The following is a 21,379-nucleotide window of genomic DNA, read 5'->3' on the forward strand; positions in this document are numbered from 1 at the left end:
ATAAGGTTGGCAAGAGCTTGATCCACCTTGGTATCTAGCAGTGATATGTGCCTAACATAGTATGGTGAGGGTACACATGTTGAAATAACTGCTGCATTCACCACCACAAGTCAACATATATTAAACAGGCGAGAGTAGTGCTTAACATTTGCTGCCTTGCACAAGAACAGGTTGTCCTGACACCATGGGATTTCTTGTTTACCATTACTTTCTACAGATATGAGTCACATGGAGGTACACGTATTTCTGGTGTTAGATATATGTAATGTGTATAACAGCGGAAAGGTAAATGTCATTAAGAAGGTAGATGAAACACAGCTTAACACATACTTTCAGGGTACTGCATACCTCCTCAGACAGCCTATGTATCCAAATAATGTTATGTAATTATGCAGCATATCTTCCCGAAGCTGTGAGATGTAATCTAGAACACTATGATGTACCTCCGACGATTTACAAGTTTATAAATATTTACATTGCAAATAAGTTAATTAGGCCAGGAGTCATGCATGTCAATGAATTGCAATACTTTGCAGTGGTGCACCTGTAGAATAAGATGCAGCCTACTTCCTATGCTCACCTGTAGCAGCTCATAACTGATGGCTCCTGCTGAAGAGCTGCACATTGGTGTCTGGTATGACTTGGCTGAGGAGTTGTCCTCAGGCATGGGTACCAGCAGCACTTAAGAGCAGTGCAGGCATAATTGGAATGACCTTTAGCTTGGCAATCCTGCTGAGCTCCATGCAAGGAAATTATAGGTTAGGCAGAACACGAACAATTCTACATTTAGTATTTTCTCTTGTTTTTGTATTTCTCTGTTTTCTTTTTTTCTTGATGTAGACTTAAGATTGTTGTTGCTACAAGCAATTAATTGTCAAGCTCATCCTGTGGATTAGGATTACAACTACGTGGCAGTTCCATATCAGGTTAAAGTAGTGATGGTGGTGGTGATGGCACTGCATGTGATATGGAACTGCACTTTGTGTGGGTTTTTGCAGGACCTTTTTCTAGGGTAGGGTCATGCTGCATCATGTCACATTCACTGCTCACATCTGGTGTCATCCTTTGTATACCTGTGCTATACACATCGTATGCATTTAACCATATGCACAGGAGACATGTGCATGCAACCTAAGTACATGAATTATATCTTTTCAAGCAGCTCATCTGACAGTTATCATGGTTTTCTAAATTGCGCTTTCTCTTTCAGGATGCACAGAATGTGTTGCAAAGTGAGTCATCCTCCAGAGGCAGAAGGAAACTCTTGCATGCAATCACAGTGTTTCCTCTAATAAGGGTTGAGGGTTTGTTATGTTGCTTTGTCCAGTGTCAGGATCAATTAACTTGTGACTGCTTTCCCAGTCTGTTTCCTCATTTCTGGGATGGGCAATAGATTTAGTCCATAGACAAGTCCAGGTGTCCTGTACCTTCAGAGGTGGTGGATGAGGTGCAGAAGAGTGATGAGCCTAAGGCCACCTTCCTTGAGAGGTGTTCTAGCTCTTCACCAGCATGTAGCCCACTTACATTGCCTTAGTAGACTCAGTCACTGCTGGAATATGTGGTGAAGGTTGTATTGACATAAGCAGTGTGTGGGTATCTAGCTTATGTGAATAGCCTCTTGGAGGAAATAGCAGAATCATATGACTATGCAAACCCTGACATCAGTCCACAGGGATAAGAAGTGGCCAATACCACTGGTCACCCTGATCCATCACATGGATCCCTGCAATGTACCTCATGGCAAGGACAGGGATGATACAGTAGCTGCTGTATCTCACCTTATTCCCAGCCATGTTTGTTTGCCTCTTCTTGGAACCTGCCCAACACTTTCTGAGATGTTCAACACTTGCCATCACTGGTCATTGACATTCAATTTTTGTTATCCCATGTTTTCACTTCCTGTTATGTGCATATCCCATGTTTTCACTTCCTGTTATGTGCATGCCATATACTGTTTGTCTGCGACCTTCTGTGTTTCTTTTCTCCTGCTCACTATTACATTCTCTTTTTCTCACCTGCTTTCCCTTTCACCCTTCCTGCTCTTTCCTTCTCGCCAATAAAATAACAAAAGGGGAGCCTATCCACACAAAAAGGTTTCCCTCCATCCCCTCATCATGCACATTTCCATGCATTGTCCCTGTTTGTGTGACCCTCTGGTTGCTCTTCCCCTCTTCCCACTTTCCTGTTCACCCCTTTCCTTTTGTTATTTGAATCCAGTGAGTGTCCAATATTTGGGCACCATAGCAGTGCAGCTGCAAATAACATATGGCTCCTTATCTGAATGCATCACATGGTGCCATCTCGCTGATGGATGCAGAGATGCATGCAGATGTGCTGCTGCCACATATTGATGTTACTTTGAGATAACATTTTACATTCTCAGGAGATTGTTCTACACTACATGCAGTGACTCTTACACTTTTAGGTATGCATATCTCTGCATAGTTTTCTCTGCTTGCATAAAAATACTAAACAGCTAGGTCAGTTTGCATATTTACTATATGGCTCATTTACATACTTGAAGTGAACCTACCTGCTTATAATTTCAGAATGTTTTGTTTCTATATTCATTAATCCCTGCAGTACCACTTAGCTGTTTAAACTGTGCACAGACATGAAGAGCATCTCTGTGAATCCCAACCTTTACATGAACCATACCATGAACACATGCATTCTTTCCTACCCCTTATAACAATTTCCATTTTATCCACAGCCTCAATTTCTCAAGTCTTGTCTGCAGACTTTGTGGCATTGTTGTGCTGTCTATTCATAAAGCAACTTATCTTTAGTCTCCAAAAATTTTACCTCACAGTGTATGTAGATAAGATTCTCCTCAAAATAAGCAATACCCAAAGTCCAAAGTGGCCCATGAAAGGATGTCAGCTCTCTCTGGAATTCACTGTCTGCAAATAAGTTTATATATAACTCCAGGAAAATACCCATTATGATTTGTCAATATAACAAAGACTGAATAATGTTCTACATTTAAATATCAGAAACCCACAAAGCAAACAAACAAGTAATTTCTTCTATTACCCTATTTGTCACCACAATCTATATTTTTATTTCCCTCAAACTTTCTTGCCTCCCTTCCCACATTTTCAGGAAGTAGAAACAAGCAAGCAATGAACTTAATCCCTCTCCACCCTATGTTACCTCATATAATAGTTATTTTCTTGCTCGTTTCATTTATATCCATAGTCATAGATCACTGACATCTCAGTGAAAGACACACCATTTCTTTACGTATTGTGGGTGCTTTTTCAGGAACACTGGTATATCACACCTTTGAGCTAGTATTTGCTTTTCAGTCAGTGTATGATTTAATTTCCTTATATGCTAATATGCCCACTTTGTCATCACATCAAGTTCTGAACCTGAAGGTTGTAACGTCTAATCCCAGGTGGGTAATGATGTAATATTTGAAGCACTGCTATCAAAGTGCATGATAAAATGATGATATACTAACAGGGGATGATGTACTTTAGGAGGGATATCATACCAAGAATCTATCAACTTGTCCTGGTAATGATTCTGGCTGTTTGGTGAACTGGTCAAAGCAGAATAATCCAAAGTATTATTAAAAAAAATGAACAAGGGCTTTTGCGGTGACATAGCTGGTGACTACCTCCCATAGTTATAGCCATGTGAGTGGGTGAAGGTGCATTTGCTAGTTGTCGTCACACATTCAGCTGCTTCACTGACAGGCCTAACTTTGTTTGTACAAAATGATGTACAGTTTGGAAATTACCAAATACAAATTATTGGTTATTTTGCTTCCCTCTTTTTAGTACTCAGCTTGGATAGATAATGGTTAGATGCTCACTGTTAAAATGAAATGCGAGTCTCTTGTGCTTCAGCAAGATTCCTTTATTTACTTGTGCAAGGAGACAATAGCATTCAAAGCAAAAAGTGTAACTGACACACTTTAAGGATCAGCTTTTATACACTGCTTTGCACTCAACATACAGGATGTTGATCAACTTTCAACTTTGTGCTGCACAGCTAAGCAACTTTAATTCCTGTTAAGCCTTAGCAAACATGAACTTTCATCACACATTTTACCCACATAACAGGTATCAGGCACACACGGTTCTGCTTTAAGCTATCATGACCTATAACAAATGTCAGGCACAAACGGTTCTGCTTCAGTCAGCCGTGGTTATACCCAAGCCTTGCAAATTTCTGCATTTCTGCAAGTAGCTTATTGCAACAGACAAATAACAAGATGTTTGCAAATTAATTGCTATTACATTTCCCCCCTAAAAACACTTTTATTTGTCTTTTTATATTTCAGTAACATACGGTAAAACCCATTTAGTTCTTCTTTACATACATTACGTCATTGTTAAGACACTTAAAAGTCTATTTTTGTGTATTCCTCTCGATCAGTTTGGTTCTTAAATTGTTCAAAGAACTTTTTCCCTTCTTAACCATTTCCATTGAATTTACAGTTAAGTAAGTCACTCAGTTTGAGACAAGAGCAAAAAGGTCACTTAAAGGGCGCTCTCCTTAGGCCACGTGTAGGTACTGGTTTTATTCCCCCTCCCCACTAGTATAGGCTCCTGTCCACGTCTCACCCAAACAGACTACTTGCTCTCTCTCTGCTTAATTTGTCATAGACAGGTTAGCAGGTGGGGATTTGGGAACCCTTCAGTAGCCCAATTGTCTGCCCAGTTATTTCCCATTTACCATTCAGTAGGGATTTGTTACCCTGTCGGTTGCTGCCATTCGGCACTGGTTCCTTCAGCAGAGAATGCTCCAGTTTGGGTAGGAGTCGGGCTATGGCTGATATAAGCAACCATCAGGAAGCTCTAGTCCCTTAATTGCCATTACACAGTCCTGCACAGCATTCATTTGTAATTTTTCTTTTTCTTTTTTTTGTTAAGAAAAACGTCAAGTATTTGCAGATTTGTATCAAAAGCAATAGGATAGAAGCATAGCATAGACATTTTCAATTAAAATCCAGAAAGTTCTGTATAGTCCACATAACGATATTCCTCTTCCTTGGTGCCAAGCTGCTGACACATTGTTTTAGATACTGCCGTGTCTATCAGTCGCTGTAACAGTCCACGTATACAAGGGATGCAACAGCAGCCACATGTTATCAGGACAACCGTTGAGACCCCGATAGAAATCAACAGGTTTCCGATAAGATGACTCCATTTCCTGAACCAGGCCTGCAGAAAGTCAGTAAAGGGGTTACTTATGCCCGAGTTTTCTGCCAGTTCTTTGGACAACATGTCGAGGCCTTGCAGAGCTCGGGTGATGCTGCCGTCTGGTGCCATGTTGTTTGGAATGTAGGTGCAGCAAAAGGTCCCAAACATTTTGCACACTCCTCCTTCTTTCGCCAGCAACATGTCCAAGGCAAGGCGATTTTGCCAAGCTACTACGGAGGTTGCTTCTAGCTGCTCAGCAACGCCCTTTAGGGCATCCTTTGTGTAGTTCACAAAACGTTGTTGGTTGTAATATATGTAGTTGATCCAATTCACGTTCTTGTTAGGTTGTACCCATATAAAAATGGAGGCAAAACCCGCAGCTATTTGATTTATGGTCTTATATTCATCGGGGACCCCCTTGGGACTCCAATGCTATCGATGTATACCCCATCATTGAAGGCTTGCTTTGGGGCATGTCTCTTTTTCCTTTTATTCTGCTGGGCTGCCCTAAGGGTCCTGGTGGGTAGTTCGTCTGCTGCTACAGGTAGGATGTAAAATGGTAGAATTAGTTTGACCAGGGCACAGGTTCCTTTCCAGGGCTCTATCAGCCGGGATCTCAGTCTATTGTCTCCGCAGAGCCACCAGACATCTGCTAGGCTGTGCGTTTGACCCTTCAGTAAATCATTGTCGTTTCTGACAATGGTCCCATTGCAGTAGGCTGAGGTGAGTATGCCATAGTCTTTTCCGGTGCCATTTCTAAGGTAACAAGTGTAGGCACCAGGATAATCGAGTGCTGCAGGTGGTTTTGCCGATAATTTTGTCAATGGGAATCGTTGAGTTTCGTTTTTACAGTCCTTATGCGTTTGGTTATGGAACAGTTTCAGTAGGCATGTATAGTTTGCTTCCTCCGGGAGTAGTGGAACGGTGGCCAGTTCCTGCCTTCCTTTAGCCCAGGCAACACAGTCTTGTTGTTGGGCTTCTTTGGTACTAAACCTTACCCATTGTATCCAGGCATTTTTCTGTGCGAACCCTGTTTCTACCATTAGCTGTTCTTCTTCCGTCATTGGTGCCTGGGTCGTATTCGCTGCTGTCTGGATTTCGATTTTGATTTTCCCCAATGGGTCAGTTACTCCTGTTATTGAAATTCCAAGCCCATACAGTCCTGAGTCACTCACTTGAGGGTTAAGAATGGTGATGGTGACATATGGGGTAGAATGATGAGCAGTGATTTTTATTCTTCCCTGTTGATTTTGGTCTTTTTCTGGGATTTGTGCTGCGCTGGTCTCCCAGTTTCCTTCCGATGTCCACCATACATTTTCCCAGGAAGCACAGTTGGTATTGCATAAATATTTGACTCTAGCTCTTCCCGTGGCTCTAGCCCTTTCATAGGTGGAAAGTGATGAGCAGTCCACTCCGGTGTCACAAACATTGAGATAGAACTTAGTGTTCACGCCAGCCTGGGTTCATAGAATGGCGTGACCGTCTCCCTTAGTTACTGTCCCTTGGTGCAGGGCCGTACCCCCCGTTGTTTCCATGAGGATTATGCTGAGAATGGTTGTTACCCAAGGTTTTGTCATCATGTCCTTTTGCAGCTAAGTTTCAGTCGGTGGGAGGTTCGATGTCGAGCCAAGGCCCTTGTCTAGCTGGAGAGTTTTGACAATTTTGCAGTGTGTCAGGTGGATCCACGAGGCTCTCTCTGCTATTCTCACTGCCGTCGGAGTGGAGGTAAGTACCTGGTATGGTCCCTCCCACTTGGGTGATGCCCAGTTCTTGTGTTTTATGATTTTTATCCACACCCAATCACCAGGTGCCACGACTGAGACAGCTTCTGTTCTTTGTGAATCTGAAAAAGATTGCTGAGGTAAGAAAAATGTTGTTGTTAGTAAATCTCTCATATATTCTGCAAGCCCCTGTTCCCCCTAACGTTCCGCAGGCAGCAGTCCTTGCCACTGTGGAACGTAGTATGGTCGACCGTATAAGATTTCATATGGCGTAAGACCCTGGTATGATGGAAGAGTTCTCATAGCTAGGACCGCTAGGGATAGGCACGAGATCCAAGAGCTATGTGTTTCTGCCATAAGTTTTCATAATTTGCTTTTTAGTGTACCATTATGGTGTTCTACTAACCCCGCTGATTGGGGATGATAGGCGCAGTGGGTCTTTAGATCGATTTGAAATACTTGCCCTAATCTATGAATAACCTGGTTTACAAAGTGTGTACCATTGTCGCTATAGATTCTTTTGGGTATCCCGAACCTGGGGATGATTTCTTTCACTAAGAGCTTAGCCACCATCTGTGCATCAGGATGTTTTACTGGGAATGCCTCTACCCATTTAGAAAAGGCATCAATGATGACCAAACAGAATCGTTTACCCTCTGCTGGTGTTAGTTTAATGAAGTCCATACATATGGTATGGAATGGGTAGGGTGGAGTCGGGAAATGTTGCACCGTCTTCCGTATTCTTCCCTGTCCATGGTACTGTGCACAGACCAGGCAGGAAAGGCAGAATTGTCTTGATTAATTGCTATTACACTCACCTTTAAGGAAATGTTTGTCAGAGAATGCTGTCCAGGATGATTACTCTTGCAGGAAGATGATCCAATTAAATTTTTAAAGCTCTGGAAGAGAAACAATGCAGTCAGACTTTTAAGGGAAGAAGTTAGGGTCTGACAGGGCTACTATTACTTCTGTAAAGTAGATTGTTTAAACCGGGCAACAAAACAATCTTGAAAAGTCATGTGAATAGAATCAAGAAAGTCATTTGGCTGAGTTATGTCAAACTTAACCTAACCTTTGGAAAAATAATGGATAGTGTTTTGAAGGTTGGCTTTTAAGGGTATTTGAACAATAATGATCTCACATTTCTGTCTTCTAGAACTAATGCATTGAATTTTCTGTGAATCCAGTCTGATCTGGGACTGTGATATGGCAAAGGAAGATTCGGGTAATCATGTGCAGATGAGTCCTAAATATCAGCAATAACGTTTAATGTATTCTACATAAAACTGTTCAACATTCTTCTTTGATGGAGATTGTCATAAGCTTATTTTCCTATGTCATCCTCAACTAAATATCATCAAAAGGTACATTTCTAACTCTGCCTTCCTGCATGTCATGTAAAACAGCAAAATGTCTCCACTTTTCCATTAATTAGGAACATTTTTAATCATTAATACCTGAGTGAGTAGTCGTATCAATGGGGTGTCCACCCATTTCTTTTCTTATATCTGCTGGAGTGCAAAGCCAAAGGTGACTAGCCAGGCAAATTATGAACAGCAAGAGTTTGCTCTAACTATACTGAATATGTTGTGAAAGGCTCATTTATAGAAAAATATAAACAAATCCATATAAATGAACTTAAGGCCATGAAATGTTAAGGGTCCCCTTACACTTAAAACATAAACTTGTAAGGTATGTAAAACACCATACATAGCTAATACTGTTCTGGAAGAAAAGTTCACTACTAATAATAATATGCCATATACTGCTAATAAGGCTTATGTCAACGTAAATCACCATAACATGTAAAAGTATTAATTCTATGTATTCTTTGCATATGCCTTTAGTTATACCCAAATACTGGAGTGCAACAATACTTTCTGCTCTTAACAACAAACGTCTGTCTTCTCAAGCTGAATAAATAAACACTTATACCGAAAAATCCATACTATATACATTGAGGGGATAATTATGTTCACTGTAAGTTCTAAAAATGAGCTTTACCCTCACAAACTACATTTACTGCTCAAATCAGAACACAAATTGGGACTTTTGTTTCACTGCAGTGAAAGAGTCCAACCTTTTCAAGTTCACTTTGCAAAATTGTGGAGCCATTTATTATCAAATAAGAGGCAGTACTGCTAGATATACAGAAAATAAAAATGTTTATGACTTTGGTTCTAGTTCATAATAGCCTTGGTCATGAAATTGTCATCTGAGTTAACACATAACTGTCTGACCCCCACCACCTTGAGCCACTTAGTATATTACCTTAGTATATTTAACAACAGTCACTTATTGTACCATGCCTACAGTTTCTTAGTTTTCCTCAGTTCTTTAACTTTACTAAGGTTTGTCTTGCCACCTCATTAGTAAATGGTACATTTTTGTCAACTTTCCAAATCTAGTATCAGTGTCTCTTAATATGTACTTGTTTTGTTGCATACATCAACCCATGTTCTGTCTAAATTCTTATGTTTTTTATGAAAGTCTTATCCACTTCACCAAAATGTTTACATTTAAAATCCAGTCCAATAGTTCAATGTATTTTAAAGAGAATCATTATGCTGATATTTACATCTGATTGGTGTCTAGAGCCCAGATTGTATAGCAAAGTCACACTGTACACATGCCATATTTCATTATCACTGTTTCATTAAATATTGTTCTTATTTTTAGGAGGTACACCATCACAGAAAAACCTTCCCTGCTGTGACTCCAGTAACTTCCTGCCAGTTCTAATGAAATCTCCCACTCCACATCTGTGCAGTTAATGTTCCCTGTAAGCAAATATTCCTGTTCCTGTGATGTGTCTTTCATTTTATGCACTAACTTCCTGTTCACTTCATCACACTGAGATGAGGCCTGAAAGTTATACTTTGATAATTATCTTCATTTATTTTCCATGAAATACTCACATTTCCTTGTTTAATTGTTTATCTTTGTATTGTCCTTTCCAAGAACTGCAGCCACATCTTTCATATATACACTTTGCAAAAAACATGCACGCCAGAAAAACCCTTTTTGCCTTCCAGTGTCATGGCAGTTTCAAGTTTATGAACCACTACTTTGCCATTTTATGTATTTGAAATGTAGGCTACACCTGCGCAGCCACTCAAAATATAAACATTTTCATTTAAACTATTAGATAACTATCCATTCATAAGGAGCTTTCCATAGTGCTGTGTGTGTGTGTGTGTGTGTGTGTGTGTGTGTGTGTGTGTGTGTGTGTGTGTGTGTGTGTGTGTGTGCGTGTGTGTGTGACTTCAAAAGTCAAGCAGCTTTATAAACTTAATGCTTTCTTCTGATATCACTGACTAAATCCACATTATTTGCACATCATTTGACAAACAGTTAATGCCTAGCTCACATTATTGCCAGTGAGACATATTTAGCTTTAGAAAAATAATACAAAAACATGGTTCCCTCTTCATTTTAGTATTCTAATGAAATACCCTTCCCTTATTCCTCTGAATGTTACGAGAAAAAATAATTAACAGTTATATGCTTACTTAAGTAGCTCCATATTTTGCATGATACTCAATTAACTTTGTAAATAAGGAAGTTATGTGTCCCACAGTAGAATGAAAAATAGGCATTAAAAAAATAATTTACAATGTGCCAACAAATGCTTGTGTACTATTGCAGCAAAACAGAACATAATTATTTTTACAGTTATCAGATCAGCAAACTTCCTCAGTCTGTTCGTTTTGAGTATATAAGAAACTTAAGCCTTAGAAACAGAGGTTGTAAAAAAGAAATTGAGAAATTGCATGAGAAAAGGCTGAAAGGAATGCTGACCAAATCTGTGTAGACATCTTTAATGAGAGGATAGCATAGTTCTGCATATTATTTAAGCATAGCTAAGTTTTAGTCTTATGTTCCTTGAACAGGATATACAGCAAGAAAAAAAGATACGCTAATATCACTCTAGTGATTGTAGTGACTGTACATTGTTCCTTGTAAAGACATAGATACATTTGGCATATACACAGCAAAAATAAATAAGTACATAGATTAAAGACTTTTGAATTTGACCTTAAATGACTTAAATGCATTTTTAAAAATCTAAGTATTATTTAGCATTTCATTATAAAGCAGACTTTGCTCCACTTACAAACTGTTATCCATACCTTAAGTAAAGTGTTATCTTGCTTATATTATTTCCAAAATGTAATAGAGAGACAAACTAAGTTGTATCAATAAAAACATCAAGTAATATAATTGTTCGGGATAAAGAAAATTTCACTTCTTACCTGTGTCCCTTTCAAATGTTCTCAGTCAAGATGTTAAACCACAGTTTGAAGGGTTGCATGTTGCAGTGTATCATGGGTAAATTACATATTTTTTTTTTTCTCAGTACTTGTAGCCCAGTTTAAGAGGAAGGAGATGAAAGCCTGAATGCATGCTGTCTCAAAATCCTGTAGATCCAAGCACAGTAAACTGGCTACTCACAAAGATGTACAGTGGTTGTCATGACAACAGTGTTACGATTGCATATATGTTTTATTAAAGTCCTTTAAATGCAAGTATAGGGTGTATTTCATGAAATGTGACAATATTCACTGCATTTTTGTATTAACCAAATGCAGGTGGAACACTATTTTCCACCAGAAGAATATTTAGTTTATCATCTGCTTTTCTCTTTGTTGTTTATTTAAAGATAATTAAAAAAAAAATACCCTGCATAGCTGATAATGTGTCTGCATATCTAATCTGACCACTGTCATCTGGTTAAAAAAAAAAGAACTTTCAAAACGTAATGTGAAGAAAAAAAATCAACAAGTATTCTAGTGTTCCTGGAACTAGGGTTGAGGTTTCACAGGTTTTGTCTTTCTTCCTTCCTGTTAGTATGTGAGTTCTGCATTTGACAGATAACAGCTTGCAAAACTGAAACTTTATCATGTTGCTATCTGCTCATGCAGATACTGGGCCCCATAGCAGGTGCAGTAATGTACATCTTTTACAAACTCATCCCTGCAGACTACAGATGTGTTTTTCAGTATAAAAACTCCCTAAAAGTACAACTCTAAAATGTTGTTTTATCTGGGACTTCAAAGCAAATGCAACACTTTCTGTTGCTAGGGATATTCCGAGTTTACTAATAAGCAGAAAGGTTATAATGAATGTGTGTTAATTTCACTTGGATAGACACTACTTATATGTTCTCTTACACGTCATTTACAAGGAAGTGAAAACAATGTGCAATAGAACAGGAAATAATGAAACTGTATAAGTTGGTTCCCAACACATTCTGATATTCGACAAAATGGCATCAGTTTCCATTCTTTGCCTTGCAGATGTGTCAGAGTGAAAAAAAATGAAAAAAATATCAAGTGCACCTATATATTCTAAGTCAGATTTCTTATTATAATGCCTTCTTTCACAAAGCATTTATAGTTTTTGTAAACACAAGACAAAATAGAGTGGTATTTTAATAAGCTCTTTGACCATGCTGTTTTATCTTGTAGTTTTTAAGATCATAAAGAATTAATGTGAGTTGTTATTAGCATAGGTAATCTGAATTACAGTATTCAATATGACATGCTGATCTCTGCAAATGATATAGCAAGAAAGCTTTGTTTGCTGAACCTTTCATTTACATAGAAATACATTCTCTTAGACAATCTGGGTCTACTTTGTTGAGTATTAAACTTTGCACTACCTTTGTCAAGTATCATATCACTACTGAGCAGACAGTGTCACAAAGTATAGCTCTTGAAAATTCACACTGACCATGACTAAATTTTCATTTCATATAAACTTTCAGGAAATTTCAAATGCCATTTTTGTTAACTGGGAAGTAATCATAGCCATCTGGGGTAATCATAGCCATCTGGGTAATCAAATTCATCACTGCCCAAAAATGCAACTGCATGAGTGCAGGAAGCAGAATAGCAGGTAAATAAAGTGATATAATGCAGGTATCACACAAAATAATCAAACATAGCTGTAAACAGCACCAACAGTAAATAGACTGAGATCATATTATCAAACAGGACCACGGGGTATAATGGTTGTAAAATGCTACATCTGTGGGGACGGTCAAACCGGTTATCACACAGCTATGTAGAACAACAATCATGTAGATTGGTCATTGCTAACACTATTTTATTTGTTTGCTGCTGAATTCTTTTGTTTTTCCCTGCAGAAGTGGTGGTCCTTTTCACCACTCTGTACTAGATTAGAATTATTTTTTGCAGTTATTAGGTAAATACTGCACCACACTGACCTGCAATTAACTTAGCTTGGTTTTCCTGTTTTCTTTTTAGCAGTTGGCTTAGTCCAGTTTTTCTGACTCTCAACCTTGCATTACTTTGTGTCTATCCCTTCCCCCACCTTGAACCTGCACACCTCCCCACCCACTTCTGCTTAATTACAGAGGTATCAAAAAGCCTGATGTAGAAAGGCACCATCATACTCCTAAAGTTTTTTTACATTTAAGTGCATCCGGGTGTTTCCCTCCTTGCTGCAAAGTTAATGAATAACCTCCTGCTAACCTGAAGACATCCCTGAAGCTGACTCCTTGCCTGGTTCATAAAGCTTGTACTCCTAAAGTTTTTGTACTTATGTTGTTGTGACTTTCGGCTTTTCCCAGTTAGGGGTCGCCACAGCGGAACTCCGGTCTGCTAATGATTGGCAGGTGATTTTTATGTACTGAGTTGCCAGCCCTTATGCACAACCTTCAACGAAGGTACACCCATTCACGCATGTCTCCACGCAGAAGACGCTCTAACTGAGAGTCGAACAGGACAGTGTCTTACTGTGAGGCGACAACGCTACCAAAATACCTTTTTACTACGTTTCTGTAGTGCCTATAACTGTTTGTTAACCCTCCACTGTGAGATTTAGTAGCCTACCGCAGACCCAAAGCCACTTCCTCCCCATATCCTATATCTTATCCCTTTGGAATAGCTTCTTGCCTACCTCCCCCAGCTGCTATTACTCCCCTGACCACTAGGTGGCAGTATTTACCTACATTATATACTAGCATTAAAACTAACTATCCCTCAGGTCCTACACCCATTCTTTGGCATTTCAGTACAATTCTAACCCCCCTCTCTGCACATGAGAACCTCACTCTCACTTTACTAAATCATCTGCACATATCTGATAAGCTTATATACTCTGCTCCTCAGTTTTAGTTACTTCTGTATTACGCCAAACATGAAAGACAGCTGATTGTCTTTTGTCTGAACTTATAATAAATAAATAAAGAACAAACGTAAAACAGCGACCTTTAAGTATAAAACCAATCTTTACTAGCAAATGACCAAAGCGCTTTTCGACAAGCCCAATGCTTGCCTTCTTCAAAGGAAATGACACAACAAGTTACAACAACATTTATATACAATCATAATTATTCAATTAACTAATTAATTAGTTAAGTATTAAAAATATATTACAAATTTTTACTGATTTTTAAAAAACACTGGAGAGCAGCCTGCATCACTTACTATCACTAATAATAAGTAACAGTACTATATTCATAGATCTTTAAACCTACATTACAAAAAATTAATTAAATTAATATAACTAAAAAAAGTGTGTTGTAATAAACCTAAATACAAAAATAAGAAAAATATATGTATATATACCAAAAAGTACATATACAATAACAATATCATCTTATAAGATTTTTCAATTTCAAAATACTGGCAATTGAGCAAGTGTCATTTAATCCAGGATGCCTATAAGCATATAGTCTCACCTGCCAAATTAACTCTGCTTCTTCTAATTTTAATGGTCTAGGACCTCCTCTCTGATCTATAGGAATGTGGTCTATCGCCATAAACTTAAAACTATGGTTGGGGTAAACACTAATATGCCTGGCTAGAGCATTCTCCGTTTTCAACTTTTTAATAGCATATGTATGTTCATATATACGTTCCCTCAGCCTTCTCACAGTTTTACCTATGTAGAAGGCTGGGCATGATTTACATCTAGCCAAGTATATCACATATGTTGTGTTACAGTTCAATTTGAAAGCTATCTTATGTGTGTAATTGCATATACTAAAATGTGTACCTTCCTCAATGTATCTGCAATAATTACAACTCTGGCATTTGTGCATGCCTGCATTACACACCAGTCCAGGAGATTTTACTTCCAAAATGTTTTTCATATTTTTACCCCTCTTATAAACCACACGGGGTTGATACCCCACTTTTTTATAAATATCAGGGTACATTTTAAACATTTCCCAGTTTTTGAAAATAATATCCTTACATAAACCACTATTCAAATTGAAAGTGGTAATAAATGCACATGTTAAAGAAGACTCATCCACAACCTCAAAGGGTGTCTCACAAACTGAAGATATATTCTTATCAATAATTGCGTCAGGTTGTTCAACAAAGACAGCATTATTAATACCATTTGTACTATCAATCACCACTATATTAGTGCAAGTACTGGTATTCACTGTAGTTGTTGTATTTGCCCCTTTATAAGCTACTCCAGGTAACAAAGGTGAATACACCTTGTCCAGACGTTTATCAGTCACTTCTTGAATCAGTTCATCCAACAAGCTATCAGGGTAGCCCCTTGCAATAAACATATTCCTAAGATTTGAACACTCCTCACAGAAATCATCATACAAGGTGATCATTCTCGCAGCACGTACCAGTTGTCCCTTAACCACAGATCTTTTTTGGGAGAAGGGATGACAACTGGTAAAGTGCAAGAAAGTATTGGAATATGTCTTCTTGCGGTGTATCTTAGAAGTAAAGCAATTGTGCTGGAAATCTTTTTGCAACCATACATCTAAATATGCAATACTTTCAGTGGAGAACGTGTATGTAAATTCCAGAAAATTAGTACTGTCATTTAGATAGTTTACCAACGTAGAAGCTTCATTTTCTGTAATACACGAAAGAATGAATATATCGTCTAAAAAGCGCGTGTATAATATGATTTTCTCATAATAAGGATTTAAAGACGAAAACACATAGTTAGCCTCCCAGTAGGCCATAACCAAGTTCGCTATACTGCCCCCACATGGCGACCCCATGGCTACGCCTACTTTTTGTTTGAAAAAGTCATCACAAAATATGAAGAAGTTGTAAGACAACACCAAATCGCCAAGAGTTGTCACCAAATCTATCTCACTATCTGGAGCATTGTATTTCTTCATCATAAGGCTAACCCATTCTAAAGCTATGTCCTGGGGTATACTACTATATAGATCCTTGACATCTATTGTGATGAAATTCATATCTGTGTCAAAAGTGACCGCCCTGATAGTTTCCAAATAGGACCATGAGTCCTTACAGATCTGTGCCTCTTTCAGAACGTATTTCTGGAGGATAGAATCAATCAGTTTCGCACATGTATATGTTGGCGTGCCCCTACTATCCACCAATAACCTCAAAGGAGGGTTATCAATACATTTATGTATTTTGGGAATACCGAAGACGCATGAAAATTTTGGATAAGATGTAATTAAATAATCATGCGTCTTCAAATCAATTTTGTTCTCAATGAACAAATCCTCAATGGTGTCATTAATCAACTTGTAGGCACAATTAACTTCAGATCTAGAACTCAAGTCATACTTATTAGATTTTAACACTTCATGCATCCTGTTCTCATAATCAGCATTCGTAAACACCACTAATCCACCCCCCTTGTCTGGTTTGCAAAACCTTAAATTTTGAGTACCTAAAAATTCAATGAGATCTCTCTCACATTTACTTGTGTTAGTAGAGCCATAATTGTGAACGGTGTTGTTGGCCATATACCTCAGATCTAACTCACAACACCTCTCAAACATCTCTAACACAGGATGTAAAGGGGGATTGAAAGTACTGGGAACATGTAAATGAGATGCCACAGAATCTACATGATCACCAAGTAGTATCTTGAAATTCAGTTTCCTCACAAATAGCTTAACGTCTAAAATTGTGTTGACAATATTAATAAATTTAGATGGTACAAAACTAAACCCTTTAGAGAACAATGAAAGCATCTCGTTGTCAAAATGAACATCACTAAAATTATACAAGCTAAAGTCACCAGAGTCATTTTTGATGATACCAGCAAGAGGCAAAAACTTATTATTCGGTTGAATAGTAGTGTCCTCCAACATGCTCAAGTCAAAGCTATTGTACAATGTCCCAGCGTCAAAATAACAACCATTACATAAGTCATTGTCAATAGAAGGATCATCACCAACAGGAACTCCTTCCATGTCGGAAGAATCATGGGTAAACTGACCAGATTTTACTAATTGTTGGCCCACCTCGGTATAAATCTCTGTTGGTATTGACCCTTGTTCTTGGGTCTGGTACCTAAAAAAGAAGAAGAAGAAGAAGTAGAAGCAGGAGGGGCAGGAACTGGAATGACACGCTGATTCATGTTGTTAGAGTTGCTTCTTGCGTGAAAATTGTTGCTACTCCTTAGTCTCTGGCTCCAAGGCGTACTGGTATGTGCATTATTAGGATTACGGTCATCAAGCCGCTCACCACAACTATGCATAGCGTCAACCATGCCTGTATTACCAGTTTCATGAAACTCTGATGGTGCTGTTTCAACATTATTGTCAAAATTAGTATTAGAACCAAACTGAAACAGTCCATTTCTCCAAACCTGTCCATTAGGTGGCTTGGGATAAGCCACACCAGTTCTATAAGCTTCCGAATCCCTGCTCAGTTTTTTTAATTTTTGCTGGTATAACTTAGACATGTGATCGTCAATACTATCAAAAGTCCGTTCGTATTCGAACCTGTATCTATTGAATTGGATATCAGTAGATATAGAATTATTCAACAATAACATGTGCTGAGATAATTCATCTATCCAACAATTATAATGCTTAATAAACAAAGACAATAATTCCAAACCCTGGTTATCAAACAATGTAACTAGTTCCAAGTGGAAAGCAGACCCAGCCTCAAGTCCAGTTGGATAAGACGAACGCCTCAACCCTTTCGGTATAATTTTACGTGTCAAACACTCATTGAAGTAAGTCACTTCAAGTTGTAACTTTTTAAGCTTTAAGAGGCAGGCATCAAATACTTTCAATCTACAAGCAATGCTCTCATTACTCGGGTTGTTACCACTGTTAATCAATGGGTCTTGACTTGTACTAACTGATGCATTGGAGTTAACTGTTTCAGATAAGCAAAACAAATTGTTAAGCCAGACTGGTTTAATAATACCGGCACAGTTATTGTTATTACCTTGTTGTTCTGCGAGTAGTGGAGCCGTTAAATAGTGTGGCTGGAAAAGAACACGATCAGTCTGTGGTGGCTGTAATATCTGCGTTGTTTGCTGTAAACGGGGTATCTGTGTTTTGTGGAACTGCTGAGCTGGCTGTAATACTTGAGTTATTTGTAATCCATCCGTTTCACCATCCGCCAATTCCGTAGGACACACGTTGGAATTACTAACGACTCCATCACAATCAGATGTGCCTTGTAGAGTAGATTCTACATTTGCGTTAGTTGACCCACAAGGACTAGAAGGTTTTCTTTGTCGCACATCACGAGTAAGAGCAGGCACGTCAGTTCCTGCTACAGGCTTGTCACCATCGTAATTGCGTAACTGTCCGCCAGAATGAATTAGTGCAGTCTGATAGTTATTAGAACATGTTGACCCTCTAATAAGATTATTCGCATCTTGCCGAAGTTTCAATTGTATTGATTCAACAGTTTTGGTATATGTTTCACGAAACTCACGGTTTTCACGATTTTCAGCATCAATCAAGTTTAATCTTTGGTGCAGGCTCTCCAACTTCTGATTAATATTATCCAGTATGTTACCGACGACCGGGTGTTTCTCTACATCCAATAAGTCGGCAGTAACAACAGCAGATGTGCTTTGTTTAAATATAGCCGGAGTATCCTCCGGTACAAAAGAATCCGGTACGCTGATTTTACGAGATGCCATATTACAACGAAAAACAGAACGGCAAACAAACTAATAATAAATAAATAAAGAACAAACGTAAAACAGCGACCTTTAAGTATAAAACCAATCTTTACTAGCAAATGATCAAAGCGCTTTTCGACAAGCCCAATGCTTGCCTTCTTCAAAGGAAATGACACAACAAGTTACAACAACATTTATACACAATCATAATTATTCAATTAACTAATTAATTAGTTAAGTATTAAAAATATATTACAAATTTTGTCTGAACTTACCTTACTGCTCTTGCCGGCTCCATGTGTCCTGCGGGCTCACTCCGCTCTCCTACCCTACCTCCAATTCCCACTCACCACCAAGGCACCTATCCTTATACTGCTAGAAGCCACACCCCCACCCCACATCAACCAATAGCTCAACATATCTCATTTCATACTCAGCCAGCTGTTACTAATTTACTCACACCTTCCACTATCTATACTTTCTTCATTAAACAAACCCACCTCATATTTGCCCTTCTATAACCCCTTATTTTCTCATTACTTACATTCCCACATTCTCTCATTATGTCAACCCCTGGCTTACTAAAACTCTTTAATTTCCTCCTCTTACATAATTCTTTCCACTCTACTTCTATCTCATAGCCTCACAGGCTATGAATTCCTAAGCTCCTTTCAATTTCAACACTCCTTTAAACAAACTTCCCCTTTCTATCTATCAGCCTCACAAACCCACAGTAACATTAAATCCTCATCAGCCTACCTTCTCCCTCAGTTTCACAGATTAAACTATATTAAACCATATTAAGTATTTCCAAACCAGAAAAATTGACCCTATTTCATGTAAACTAGCAAAACTTCCACACAATCCTCAGTACCTACTACTACATGGCAACATTCGCCCAAACCCAGGGCCTGGAAATACCTTCCCTGACTCCCATTCTTCCTTCAACTCTCTTCTCATTGCCCACCTCAAGATTCATAGTTTAAATAACAAAATCACCCAACTTAATGCCCTACTAGATTTACATTCCTTTGACATCCTATGTCTCACAGAAACCTGGCTCAAACCAGTTACTAAAGACAATGATATCATCCCTCCAGGTTATAACATCCTTAGAACTGACCGTCCTAACAAAAAGGGTGGGGGAGTAGCGATATTGTTTAAATCTGAACTACAGGTAATCTCACTAAACACTAAACCTCCCTCATCTAGCAATGCTGAAATCTTAATATCTAAGCTCCAAATTAATGCTAATAAATCTATATACATCATTTGCTCTTACATCCCCTCAGGCAACAACATAAGTACTCTTGAAAATATCCTTAACTGGCTTTCCACATCATTCCTACAAGAAACCATTCTCCTTGGAGACTTTAATATTGACTGGAACTGTTGTATTTCTGACAAACCTACATCTCACATTAATCTCTATGGCTTCTATCAAACTATCACCGACCCTACACAAACCCATAAACCCAGCAACAAACAAACTACCTTAGACTGGATACTAGTCAACAATAACCCCCAGTCTTACAAAATAGGCATACTTCCTGATAATATTAGTGACCACTCTCTTACCTTTATAACTAGACAAAAGATCACCATTCCCACTCAACTAAACTTTAGAACCACCCAGAACAAAAAGAACCTGAACCTAGGTAACTTTCAAGCAGAGCTAAAAGCCTGCAATTGGTCACCCCTACAATATCTATCTCTCAATGAAGCAGTCTCTTTTTTAACAATACATTCCTAAAAATCCTTGAGCACCATGCCCCTTCTCATACTATTAAAATTAGGAACAAACCTGCTCCCTGGCTCTCAAATGAGACAAGGAAAAAAATGAGACTGAGAAATAAAATCTGGAATACATGGAGAAGTACCAAAGACCCTATTGATCATTTAAACTTTAGACAGCTCAGGAATGCCACTAAAAAATCAATATTGCTCAATAAAAAAACTATTACCTTAAATTCCAACAAACCCAATATCTAAACCCACAAAACCTCTGGTCAGAATTAAATAAATTACTCCATCCTGGACAAGCCAAAACACCTACTCCCTCTAACTTGACTCATAATTTTCCCAACCAAATTGTTGATATTTTTAACAAATTTTTTTCAGAAACTGTGGAATCTTTAGCAAATACCTTACCACCTGTTACCACCACTGACTCATCCTTGCCAACCACCCTACCCCAAGTATTACAACTGCAGCCTGTCCCAACATCTCTCATACACTCCCTACTTCTTAAGCTTAAATCATGCACTCCATCAGCTGACCTCCTCCCAGCTGAATACCTTCAAATGGCAGCTGGAGTGCTTGCCTACCCTGTTTCCTTCTTAATTAACAGAACCATTACAGAAAGTTCCATCCCATCCCTCTGGAAAGTCTCATGTATTATCCCAGTGCATAAGGGTGGGAACTCAAATGAACTCTCAAACTTCCGCCCCATAGCCCTACTTCCCCCCTTAGCAAAAATTATGGAGAGGTGTATTCACTGTCAGCTACTTGATCATCTCCTCCAAAACCACCTGCTAGTTGACTGCCAGCATGGTTTTAGGCCTTTCCATAGTACTACAACTGCTCTACTATCCTTTTCTGACTGCATTAATAACAATTGTAACA

At 38.5% G+C, this 21,379-nt stretch overlaps 1 protein-coding gene across 2 annotated transcripts in view; it reads right to left on the minus strand.

Annotated features, from left to right (window-relative positions):
- MBNL1 (muscleblind like splicing regulator 1) overlaps nucleotides 1–11,154 on the minus strand; it is an 874,569-nt gene extending 863,415 nt beyond the window's left edge. For both annotated transcript variants that reach the window (XM_044070529.1, XM_044070522.1), the window contains exon 1: nucleotides 11,137–11,154. The gene's annotated coding sequence lies outside the window, so the exon portion shown is untranslated. The remainder of the gene's footprint in view (nucleotides 1–11,136) is intronic.
- Between the last annotated feature and the right edge of the window lie 10,225 nt (nucleotides 11,155–21,379).

Source organism: Protopterus annectens, chromosome 4.part1, assembly GCF_019279795.1.
Source record: "Protopterus annectens isolate FY-2018-M chromosome 4.part1, PAN1.0, whole genome shotgun sequence".
Classification (NCBI taxonomy): Eukaryota; Metazoa; Chordata; order Ceratodontiformes; family Protopteridae; genus Protopterus; species Protopterus annectens.